We start from the raw sequence: 12,349 nt of genomic DNA, 5'->3' as shown, positions 1-12,349 counted from the left end.
GAGGGTGTTTCCAGTTCTGGAGGAGGATTAGTTAGGCTTGTGTATAAGCTTTGTAGGGTTCCTACCTTCCTGCTATTGTAATGAGTTATGCACTTTGAGTATATCAGGACTTGTAATAAATATAACTCTTCCTATGTAATAACCTTCAGTTTTAGAAATAAAAAGAATGTTTTGTAAAGTCTTCCGCTCTTATCTCCGAAGTGTGTGTATCGAATGCGATTACTGTAATATGCATGTATGGTGGGAGATCCTTGGGATGATGAGTTCAAGTTGTTGAACTCGTGATAGCCTTGTTAAGTTACCTGGTACACGTGCATAGCCATCTGAGGCCATCAAGACAAGGATTGGTGCACGTGGGCCCGATAAGTTGGGAGGGCTGCCACACTTCTCCGTTCCCTGCCGATCCTTGGGCTGACTCAGCTGTCAGCTGTCCATTGCAGATCAAGTCAACCTGCTCAGTGCCTTCCTTGCGTCCGCGCAGTACCTCTTGCTCGTAGCAAGCTCCAAGCAGCGCCATGCCCCACCCTGGATTCGCCCACTCCTTGCCACTGCAGATTGAGATCCTCTGCAGTCGACTGCAGAGGCTTCCAGGCCCGCTCTTCTCGTCGTACCAATGCTACCCGCGTAGATGATCAAGATTACATTTAGAGACAACTTAAAGGGCAAAGTCAAATGGTTGGGAGAAATTGTAATGTTAAATGATCACTCAATTCTAAATGTGCTTCTAGTCGCTTCAACTTACTATCCATTAGATATAATTGTAGGATTTTGGCTTTCAATGTTTATTCACCAATAAAGTTGTGTGTAAAAAGGATAATGATAGGTTATATTCAAAAGGTTTAGATATAACAACCTATATCTAATAGATTTCACTTTCGAATATGCAAATTTGAAATCATGCATATTAACCAAGTCATCACTTGGGTGCTTATAGTATAAATGGCATGCTGAAGCTATCAAAGAAAAAAGATGGCTAGAGGTTTGATGTCAACGTCAATACCACTAGAGCTCCTACTAAAGATGTCAACGGGGCCGTTACACATTACCCGATGGGTAATTATTCCATTACGGGACATGTTTGGTCGTAATTTTATACTTGTGGGTCTGACGGGAGAAAAAGAGGACCTAGCGGGTAGAGCGGGTTTGGGTACGTACTCATTAAACCTATACCTGTGTACCCATATGGATATAAAATACCTAGAATATAATAAACAATTCTCTAAATTTTTAATTTTTAGCCTAGCTCAATAATTGGTCCTAGGCTCCTGTCTCCTAAGTACAACTAAACGCTACATGGTCCTTGAGCCACACGACAGCAGTAGGCAGATAGCCAACCAAAACTGTAAAGCACATCCAAGGCTTGAAGCGTGTGTGCTGTGACTCTTCGTTACTACGCAATCCAAGCGACCAACCACACCCACACCTAGAAGCCAGAAGGTCGAAAATTGTCGCTTGGCGCTCACTAGTCGCCCTAAACCAAGTTGGGCAGGCAAGCGCAGGCTCCACCACTTCTAGACAGGTATGTGTACCTGTTGGGTATTGAATACCTAATGAGTTCGGATATGGGTGAGGAATTGTACTCGCGCACGGGTACAAATATTGAAGCGAAGAATTTTTAGTCTAACAGGACTAGGGCTGGAGTAGCAAAACCCAGCGAGTCTTCACTCGTTGCCATCTTTAGCTCCTACATATGGATTTATTTGGACCTACATCATATGCAAGTGGGAGCCAACATGTGTTATCATGCTTATATATGTTCTTCCTTCTAGACAAGACTGAAGTTGTATCAACATTCAAGAAGTTTGTCAAAAAAGCACAAAATAAATTAAAGATAAGAAAATTAGAAGCGACAATGGGAAAAAGTTTAACAACACAAACATAGATCAATGTTGTGGTAAAGTTGAGATCAAGCGTGAAGTAGCTGCAACATACACCTCAACATAATGGTGTTGTGAAAAGAAAGAACCACATATTGACCACTCATATTAGAAGTCTAGAACAATGCTAGATGAGTAGAATACACTGGAGAGATTTTGGGACAAAGCTATTAACATAGCTTACTGTGACAGCCCTCCCAAGTTATCAGGCCCACATGCACCAATCCTTGCCTTACTGGCCTCAGATGGCTGTGCACGTGTACCGGGTAACTTAACAAGGCTATCGAGTTCGCTAACTGGAACTCATCATCCCAAGGATCTCCCACATAACAGGTATATTACAGTAATCACATTTGATACACACATATTGGAGATAGAGCGGAAGACTTTTACAAAGTACACTTTACATTCCAGAACTCAAGTTTTACATGGTAGAAAGAGATGTATTTATTACAAGTCCTGATAGTACTCGAAGTGCATAACTTATTACAATAATTGGAAGGGTGAAGCCTTTCCATAAGATATATACATAAACATTCTAAGCTTCAAGTCGTCCACATGAAGTAACTAACCCAAAGATAAGGGAATAAAACTTCTCCTACAAAAACAACAAGGGATAAAACCCTGAGTACGCAATTACTCAGCAAGACTTACCCGACTAAAGAAAAGACTCTCAAGGGTATGCTGGCTTTCGGGAATCAAGGTAAAGCTCATCAAAGTTCAAGGACTCATTTTGCACAAAAGCTTACTAGAAGTGGGTCCTTAAGCCAAGTTTTATTTCACAAGTTAGTTTATTACCTGAATCTTCTAGCCTGAATCTAGCAATTTCCTAATCTAGACCATTCACTTGACCTACACTAGGTTGCTTTTAAAATCCAAATTTTTGTTTCACTTGTTATCTACGATGAAGGGCAGCGATCCAGTCTTCATATCCGAGAAGTAACGGCGATCCGAATCGATTAATACCCAGCTGGGGATCTCCAACCACACGACATATGTAGCACTTAACCCTTGCATATGTCAACCATTCCCACGGATCCTCCACTACATGAACTGGTCCGCGCTACCCGGGAGCACATTACCCTACCATCCAGCCTCTTGCCAGGAGGATAACTGCTACTCCCACCATCTCCCACGCCCAGTGCGCGGTTGTCATTTCACGTATGGAATAGCCGGGTTCAGGCTTACCCATGACGAGGTATGTGGCCAGCTAAAAGGTCCTAGATCAACAGGCCTACAATCGGTACGGTCCTTAATCGACACAGACGAAGACACTACAGCCAGACTCCGTTCTGGTGCAAGTCAACCGCCCGGCCTCAAGTTTACTTATACTATTTCTCAAAACATTTGGCGCCTGACAGAGGGGCCATGCCTGGATAATGAATTTATCACTGCAGATGATGCCTTCATTATCCCAAGCAAATTTTCTTTTGGAAAATTGAGTCATAGATCAAAAACATTTTTTAATCTATCCGCAGATTAAGCATCTCTAGCTTTTATAAAACAGGTGACAAGGTATGGTAATCAATTCTTTCAAGGAATGGTAATGCATCAAGTGTTTAATCAATCAACTCCTATCACCTAATGCATCATATAAGTGATAAAAATTTTATAAATACAAGGAAGGTGGTAAATGCACCGGGGCTTGCCTTATTGCAGGAGAAGATCTAAAACCTTTCTACTCTGGTAAGCAGTTAGATGAAACTCCACCACTGGATCAGCAGGCACTGAAGTGAACTCTTTCTTCAGACACCACTTCTTCTAGGTGCTCTACAAGTCAATTAGAAGTATATGAATGCTCATGTAATGCGATGCTATGCAAACTCTTACAAGGGAGATGTGGAATGCCAATTACTCTTAAGTAAACATATATAGTTATTATACCCATAGTTTTAGGTTACCTAATATCGGCTTAAAGTGGTCAGGCTAAATTTACTTCAAAGTAGCAGATAACATATACTCTAGACTCAACACCATGCCATAAGCATCCTAGACTCAACAATAATTATGCAGGAACTCTTACTACTATTTTATGTGACACGGGTATTTGCACCGAGGTCCTTTCCCTTTAGTTTATTTATAACTCCGGTCCAAAACTGCATGCAGGCGACAAACCCATGTCCAAACCTGAACCGCGCGCAAAAACCAATGGTCGATGAACTTTCCCAGCGAAGGTAGGCTTCGTGAACCAATTCCTTAATGGATCGGTCAGACCTAGTTCCGAAATCGTATTGATATCGTGCCTAATCTACCCTGCCCGAGACATCCAGAGCTTTATTATTACCAACGGAATACATAACAGGTGATTATATATATTAATAGCATCACGCTTGACCGATTATGATAATAGAAGGTATCAGCGGCATGCTCACCAATTTCGCAGGACACGACCTTTATCCAGCGGTCTCAGGCCGAGCGGCTCGCAGGTGCTCACTAGCTGAGTTGTAGACGAAGCAGCCTGAAATGTCTGTTTTTATGGGGCGCCCCAGCGATACGGCTGGACTTCAGATAATGGTGCACGCGGCTCACCCTTTCCTATCCACGTACAACTAGCTACAGTGAGGGAAAGTCTATAGAGTATGCTGAGATTTTGACAGAGGCACACGGTTACGGCTGAGTCACTGGTTTGGGGAGATTTTCCTTTTCTGCTTTTGACGCCACTGTCTTCAGAGTGTGCACCGCTCAGCATTAGAAACTCCTAGGCCCCTTTCTAATTCATGTCTAGCCATATCCAACCCCATCCGAAACTGGACAACTCAGTGGAATACAGTAGGGAGGAAAAGAAAATCCTTTCTGGAGTTTAGATCTGTCAAGACTGAATCTGTATTCCAGCATCCACCTGACGACTCATGTTTATGCCTTTTTACTTCGTTATTTTATATGGCCACCAGATAATGTTCCTTAACCAAAATCATTTACTAATGTATGATCTACAACTTTACTATGAAGACCACGGGTCACAACCGCATGGACCTAACACAACAGGACTCTAAAGTTGGGTGGTTAACACTAACTCGGTTTTTAGAACCCGCCCAGACTGACACACCTTTCTAGAGGCAACTGTTTCTACTACATTATTATAGCACCAAATAAAAACCACTTAAAGAGATTTGTTCCTCAACACAGGGTCTCCCATCTTGCTACACGGTTCCCACTCGAATCACCCTAGAGTTGTTAATACAAATGCTTAAATATGGCTAACTCCTGCTGCAGTTTAGCACTTAACTATTGGGTTAAGTCTGAACCTAAAACCTGATAATCCCCTTCTAGAGAGCTTTTCCTTCACGTTGGGACGTGGGATCAACTCAAGCCCCTAGAAGGAACCTTGTACTCCTATATATGGTCTACCAATTCCCTGAAGGTTGCCTGGTCCAAAATCGTATGAATTTGCCACAAGAACTCTCTGAAGTTGAGGCAATTTACTGAAATTCAGACTAGTACACTATTCCCCAACTGAAAACCTTAGAAGTCTGACAGCCTATCTTTTAGCATTATTTACTCCAGTTTTTATGGAGTACCAAGTCCATCTCCTTTAAACAAAGTTGCACATTGATAGACCCTCTACCATTTTGATATAATGGTCCTAAGCTAAAACCCAATGGACTGAATAATAAAAGGGCTTCAAAGTTGGCTTAGGTATAAAAGTTCAGAACCCAGAATTATCACTAAGTCTGAATTCAGATTTAGCACATTGAATCTTTGAACTACTGTTACTGTCTGTTCCAACTAGTTTTAGTGGCATTACCCTTAATCAAACTTGCACACCAAAGTATGGGCTTCCACTTTGGTACAGCACTCATAGCCCAGAACTACATAGATCAGCCCTTAAGGAGTATCCCAAATCTGCTTCAGACTGAAACATCAGCAGGATTGAATTTTTATCTTAAGTCTGATTTTCTAAACTGAACACTGCATCTTTAGGCTCCTTTTTCTACCAGTTCCATTTAGATTTAGGGCTTCAACACTCAATAAAAGTTGTTCCCCTATAGTTACTGTACAAGTTTACTATAGCAACCTTTTGCCAAAAGCCCACAGATCAAAAGATACATGGGCCCAAAATCAGGCAAACCAAACTATTTTCAGCTGCACTAAAACTGTACCAAATCTGAAATCTGCAAATTACTCCAAATTTCTCTCAAAAACTTGAAAAATCTTCACACATGAAAGTTGTTTAGTTTGAAACACTCTACAACTTTGGTATATGGTCTCCTAGCAAATTCTTTCTAGATTTAAAATTCCTCTTTTGGGCTACTTTAGTGTTTCATTTGAGATTGCTTTTCTCCAGTCAAGTCTCTCATCTTTTGTCCATCACTTAAAAGTAAGGTTGCCCTTTAACTCAAGGCCCAACTTTGATACATAGTTCCCATGGCCAAAGCATTTTTAGCTTAGGGGCGGTTTACTTGCACTTGATCTCTCATTAACTCTGAAACTTCTCTAGGTCTCAACAAGACAACACACTATCTTTGTTTCGAAGTTTTTAGACCTAGTAGATGCAGTCTAGGTGTATCAAGCAAGATGATGATGATGCATATGATGTCATGTCAATGTTTTAGTTCTCGTAACACCAGGGGTGTTACAGCCTTCCCCCCTAAAAAGGAATCTCGTCCCGAGATTAAAACTCTGGGCTCAGTAATGAAAAAGGAAATGCGTCACGATCTTATTCCATATTTGTCCTTACAAGACAGTGGGTGTACCCATGTTGGTCTACATCAAAGACAAAATACACAGGGCCTACGATTTACAGGAATCTAAAAACTGAGGAAAATGCTCCATTAGATAGTCTTCTGATTCCCAAGTAGCCTCATCCACGGAGTGTTGGTTCCATTGTACTTTGTAGAACTTGATAATCCTTCTTCGTGTGATTCGATCTTTCTGATCCAGAATCTGAATAGGATATTCAGAGTAAGTTAGATCAGGTTCAAGGTTGACATCTGAAACTTCAACCACTCTTTCAGGGACTCGGAGACATTTCTTCAACTGAGATACGTGAAACACATTGTGCACTGCTGAAAGATTCTCTGGTAATTGTACCTTATAAGCCACTAGTCCACATCGTTCAAGCACTTGAAATGGACCAACATAGCGGGGCGCAAGCTTTCCTTTGACACCAAATCGAGCCACACCCTTCATTGGTGACACTTTTAAATACACATGATCACCAACGTGGAAAATCAAGGATCGACGTCTCCTATCAGCATAACTCTTTTGACGAGATTGTGCCACTTGTAAATTTCGTTGGATCACTTGAACTTTTTCTTCCGCTTCTTTTACTAGATCAGGCCCAAAGAAGTATTTCTCTCCTGGTTCTGACCAATTTAACGGTGTCCTACACCTTCGACCATAAAGAGCCTCAAAAGGTGCCATCTTTATGCTTTCCTGATAACTATTATTATATGAAAACTCAGCCAAAGGCAAACATTCATCCCATTTAACCGAATAAGCAAGCACACAAGCTCTTAACATATCTTCCAAGATTTGATTCACCCGCTCAGTTTGACCACTAGTCTGCGGATGATAAGCTGAACTGTGAATTAACTTGGTACCCAATGATTTGTGCAACTCTGTCCAAAACTTGGCAACAAACTGTGGACCCCGGTCCGACACGATGGTCTTGGGTACACCGTGTAGACTTAAAATGCGAGCAATATACAACTTAGCATATGCAAGCACCGAGTTGCTTTTGTTCACAGGCAGGAAATGAGCTAATTTGGTGAGACGATCCACAATCACTCAGATAGAATCATACCCTCGTGAGGTTTTGGGTAAACCAACAATGAAGTCCATACTGATATCTTCCCACTTCCAGGTCGGAATGGGTAAAGGTTGTAATGGCCCGGTAGATTTCAAATGGACGGCTTTCACTCGTTGACAAATGTCACACTTAGCTACATACCGAGCAATTTCTATTTTCATCTTAGTCCACCAAAACCTTTGCTTCAGATCTTGATACATCTTATTGCTTCCTGGGTGAATGGAATACCGAGACAAATGAGCTTCGTCCAGTATTTGTTGACGCAATTCAGGTACCTTTGGAACTACCAAACGGTTTTGGAACCAAAGAACACCATCTTCATCAATTCTAAAACATGTAGCTTTTCCTGCTTTGACTCGTTCCCTGATATGAGCTATTCCCTCATTCATCTTTTGAGCATCAATAATTTGGCTTTGGATAGTTGATTCAAGAACAAGATTAGCTAAGGTTCCATGCTGAATTATCCCCAAATTCAACCTTTCCATTTCCTGACACAAGGTCATAGTTAAAGGCTTCACCGAAAGACAATTACATTGGGACTTCCGGCTGAGAGCATCTGCCACGACATTAGCCTTGCCAGGATGGTAATGGACTTCTAAATCATAGTCCTTGATCAACTCAAGCCATCTCCTTTGCCTCATATTTAGCTCAGACTGGGTAAATATGTATTTCAGACTTTTATGATCAGTATATATGTGACATGTATTACCCAGCAGATAATGGCGCCAAATCTTAAGTGCATGAACAACAGCAGCCAATTCAAGATCGTGGGTTGGGTAATGCTCTTCATGACGCTTGAGTTGTCGTGATGCATAAGCAATCACACGACCTTCTTGCATAAGTACACACCCTATGCCAATGCCTGAAGCATCACAATAAACATCAAAGGATTTCTCAATATCAGGCTGCGCCAATACTGGTGCGGTAGTCAACAACTTTTTTAGTTCTTCAAAAGCTTTGTTGCACTCAGATGACCACACAAATTTGATATGATTCTTGAGCAACTCAGTAATAGGCTTAGCTATCTTGGAGAAATCTGGAATAAAACGACGGTAATATCCCGCCATTCCAAGGAAACTTCGAACTTGGTGTACTGTAGTGGGTGGTTTCCATTCCAAAATGTCCTTGACTTTATTTGGGTCGACCGCAACACCTTCGGCAGACAAGATATGACCCAAGAATGGAATTGTGTCCAACCAGAATTCACATTTGCTGAACTTGGCATATAGTTGGTGTTCCCTTAGCCGTGTCAAAACGACACGCAAGTGCTCTGCATGTTCTTCTTTGGTCTTGGAGTATATCAAGATGTCATCAATAAATACCACCACGAACTTGTCAAGTTCGGGCATGAACACTGAGTTCATCAAGTACATGAAATGAGCTGGAGCATTGGTCAAACCAAAAGACATCACCAAATATTCATAGAGACCATATCGAGTAGTGAAAGCAGTCTTAGGAATATCTTCAGGTCGAATTCTTATCTGGTGATAACCTGATCTAAGATCAATCTTAGAGAACACTTTAGCTCCAGAAAGTTGATCAAACAACAAATCAATACGAGGGAGAGGATATTTGTTCTTAATGGTCACCTCGTTAAGTGGTCGGTAATCAACACATAACCGGAGGGTTTGATCCTTCTTTTTCACAAAAATAGCAGGACAACCCCAAGGTGATGAACTTGGGCGAATGAACCCTTTGTTGAGCAAGTCCTGCAATTGAGTCTTTAGTTCTGCTAATTCCTTAGGTGGCATTCTGTATGACCTTCTAGATATAGGTGCAGTACCTGGCTGCAATTCGATCACAAATTCTACATCCCTTTCTGGAGGCAAACCAGGCAAATCTTCGGGGAATACATCTGGAAACTCCCTAACAACAGGTATATCCTTCACCTCTTTAACAGTGATAGCACACACTTGTTCAACTGCTCTTTTCCAAGTTAGCAACTGGATTAGCAACTTAGAATTGCCATCAGGTGAATCCAATTGCACTGTTCGTTGCAACGTATCAATAACAACTCTATGTTGACGTAACCAATTCATACCAAGGATGACATCAATGTCCTGATTCTTAAGGACGATTAAGTTAGTAGGGAAAATATATCCCTCCAAACTTATGGGTATTCTCTCCACCATTTCCTTACTATAGATACGACCTCCAGGGGATTGTATACAAAAAGTATCTTTTCCAATTTCCAATGGTAGCTGATGTTTGACAACAAAAGCTCGGTTGATGAAGGTATGGGACGCGCCTGAATCGAATAGAGTCACCGCAGGATGGTTGGCAACAGGAAATACACTCATCATAACTGGAGCACCCTCCGGAATAGCATGGGCATGAGTAAGATTAACCTGTCCCCACCTAGGTACAACTCTGCTCCTCTTTCTAGTATCTTGTCGGTTACACCGAGATAACTTGATCAGCGATTGCAGCTTAGCCACTGATTTAGGGAAACGACAGTCTTGAGTAGAGTGTCCTGACTTTGCACAATTCTCGCATGAGTTAGTGTTGTCTAAGATAGATTTAGATCGAATGTCTGGGACATCCGGCTCAGGTGGAATGAAAGGACTGACAATATGTTTTTCACATAACTGAGGTGAGCTAGTCAGCTGGGGTGGAGAAAAACGAGGACAATAAACTTGTTGATAAACAACCCTCCGACACTGTTTGATTTTAACAGATGATTCCTCTGCAAACTTCTTTCTTTTAGACTCCTGATGAAGCCGAATCTTGTTATCACCCAAAACAGCCTGACTGACCACTTCATTATATCTTTCAGCCGAACTGGTTGCCATCAAGCACTGAAGTTTCTTGTTGAGGCCACGCAGAAAGTAGAACTTTTTCTTTTCATTGGTATTTACAAAATCCAAGACGTACTGGGATAGGCGAGTGAACCTTTCAAAATATTCCATTACACTCTCTTCTTCGCCTTGCTTCAAATCTAAGAACTCATTGAATTTGATTTCCATTAGGGCTTTCGGAATATAATGCGCTCGAAATACCTCACGGAACTCAGCCCAAGAAATTTGATGTCCCTCTGGCTGCAGCGCAAGGTATTCTGCCCACCAGGCCCCAGCTTGGCCCTGGAGTTGTTGTGCTGCACACTGAGTTTTCTGAACATCATCACAACAGATGAGTCCCAACTTCTGCTCAACGGTACGAAGCCAATCTTCTGCCTCCAACGGATCTTCTGCTCTAGAGAACACTGGCGGTTGCGTGCTAAGAAACTCTTTATAGAGGATAGCAGCATTAGAATCATGACGATTATACTGAGTTGGTGTTGTAGGCTGGGCTATTTGCTGAAGAACAACGCTCACATTCACAAGCTGAGCCATAATATCATCCAAAGTTGATGTCGGAGATGGATTGGGTGCATCGATATTCCTTTGGGAAGTACCAGCACCATGATCCTTTCCAGAACGAGTCCTCATTCTACCAATTAAAAAGGCAACTTAGCTTTTAGTCTTCACGAATAGGAAAGAGCAAGATAGAAAAGTGAAGATAGGCAGCATGAACAAGGTGGACAAAACTCGCACTAAACGATTACCCAGGGGGTTTAACTTAAAGTTGTATGTCATGATGCATGCTCGGCCTACTCGTCCTCACAATTCTTGCCAACTCAGTGGCTATCACGTTCTATAGCGGTGGCATACCTACTCACTCCGTCATTGATCACTAGTCGCACTTTCCTAGTGTTTAGTTAGTGTACCTGCAAAAAAAATTCTCCGAGGTTGTGGGTTAGTGGTTAGTATTTTAAACTAGGCCACCTTATAGTCCTTAATTTCAACCACATACTATTTGCACTTCAACTATCAGGCTTTGCTTATATATTCTTAAGTTTTCCAAAATTATTTGGACTCAAAATCACTTTGAAGTGTGCCAAAGGATTACTTTAATATCCATACTAATGGGGGATCGCTCCGATACCACGCTGTGACAGCCCTCCCAAGTTATCAGGCCCACATGCACCAATCCTTGCCTTACTGGCCTCAGATGGCTGTGCACGTGTACCGGGTAACTTAACAAGGCTATCGAGTTCGCTAACTGGAACTCATCATCCCAAGGATCTCCCACATAACAGGTATATTACAGTAATCACATTTGATACACACATATTGGAGATAGAGCGGAAGACTTTTACAAAGTACACTTTACATTCCAGAACTCAAGTTTTACATGGTAGAAAGAGATGTATTTATTACAAGTCCTGATAGTACTCGAAGTGCATAACTTATTACAATAATTGGAAGGGTGAAGCCTTTCCATAAGATATATACATAAACATTCTAAGCTTCAAGTCGTCCACATGAAGTAACTAACCCAAAGATAAGGGAATAAAACTTCTCCTACAAAAACAACAAGGGATAAAACCCTGAGTACGCAATTACTCAGCAAGACTTACCCGACTAAAGAAAAGACTCTCAAGGGTATGCTGGCTTTCGGGAATCAAGGTAAAGCTCATCAAAGTTCAAGGACTCATTTTGCACAAAAGCTTACTAGAAGTGGGTCCTTAAGCCAAGTTTTATTTCACAAGTTAGTTTATTACCTGAATCTTCTAGCCTGAATCTAGCAATTTCCTAATCTAAACCATTCACTTGACCTACACTAGGTTGCTTTTAAAATCCAAATTTTTGTTTCACTTGTTATCTACGATGAAGGGCAGCGATCCAGTCTTCATATCCGAGAAGTAACGGCGATCCGAATCGATTAATACCCAGCTGGG

The sequence above is a fragment of the Zea mays genome, chromosome 6 (genome assembly GCF_902167145.1).
Source record: "Zea mays cultivar B73 chromosome 6, Zm-B73-REFERENCE-NAM-5.0, whole genome shotgun sequence".
NCBI classification, from domain to species: domain Eukaryota; kingdom Viridiplantae; phylum Streptophyta; class Magnoliopsida; order Poales; family Poaceae; genus Zea; species Zea mays.
Note: the sequence above shows the minus strand (reverse complement) of the source record.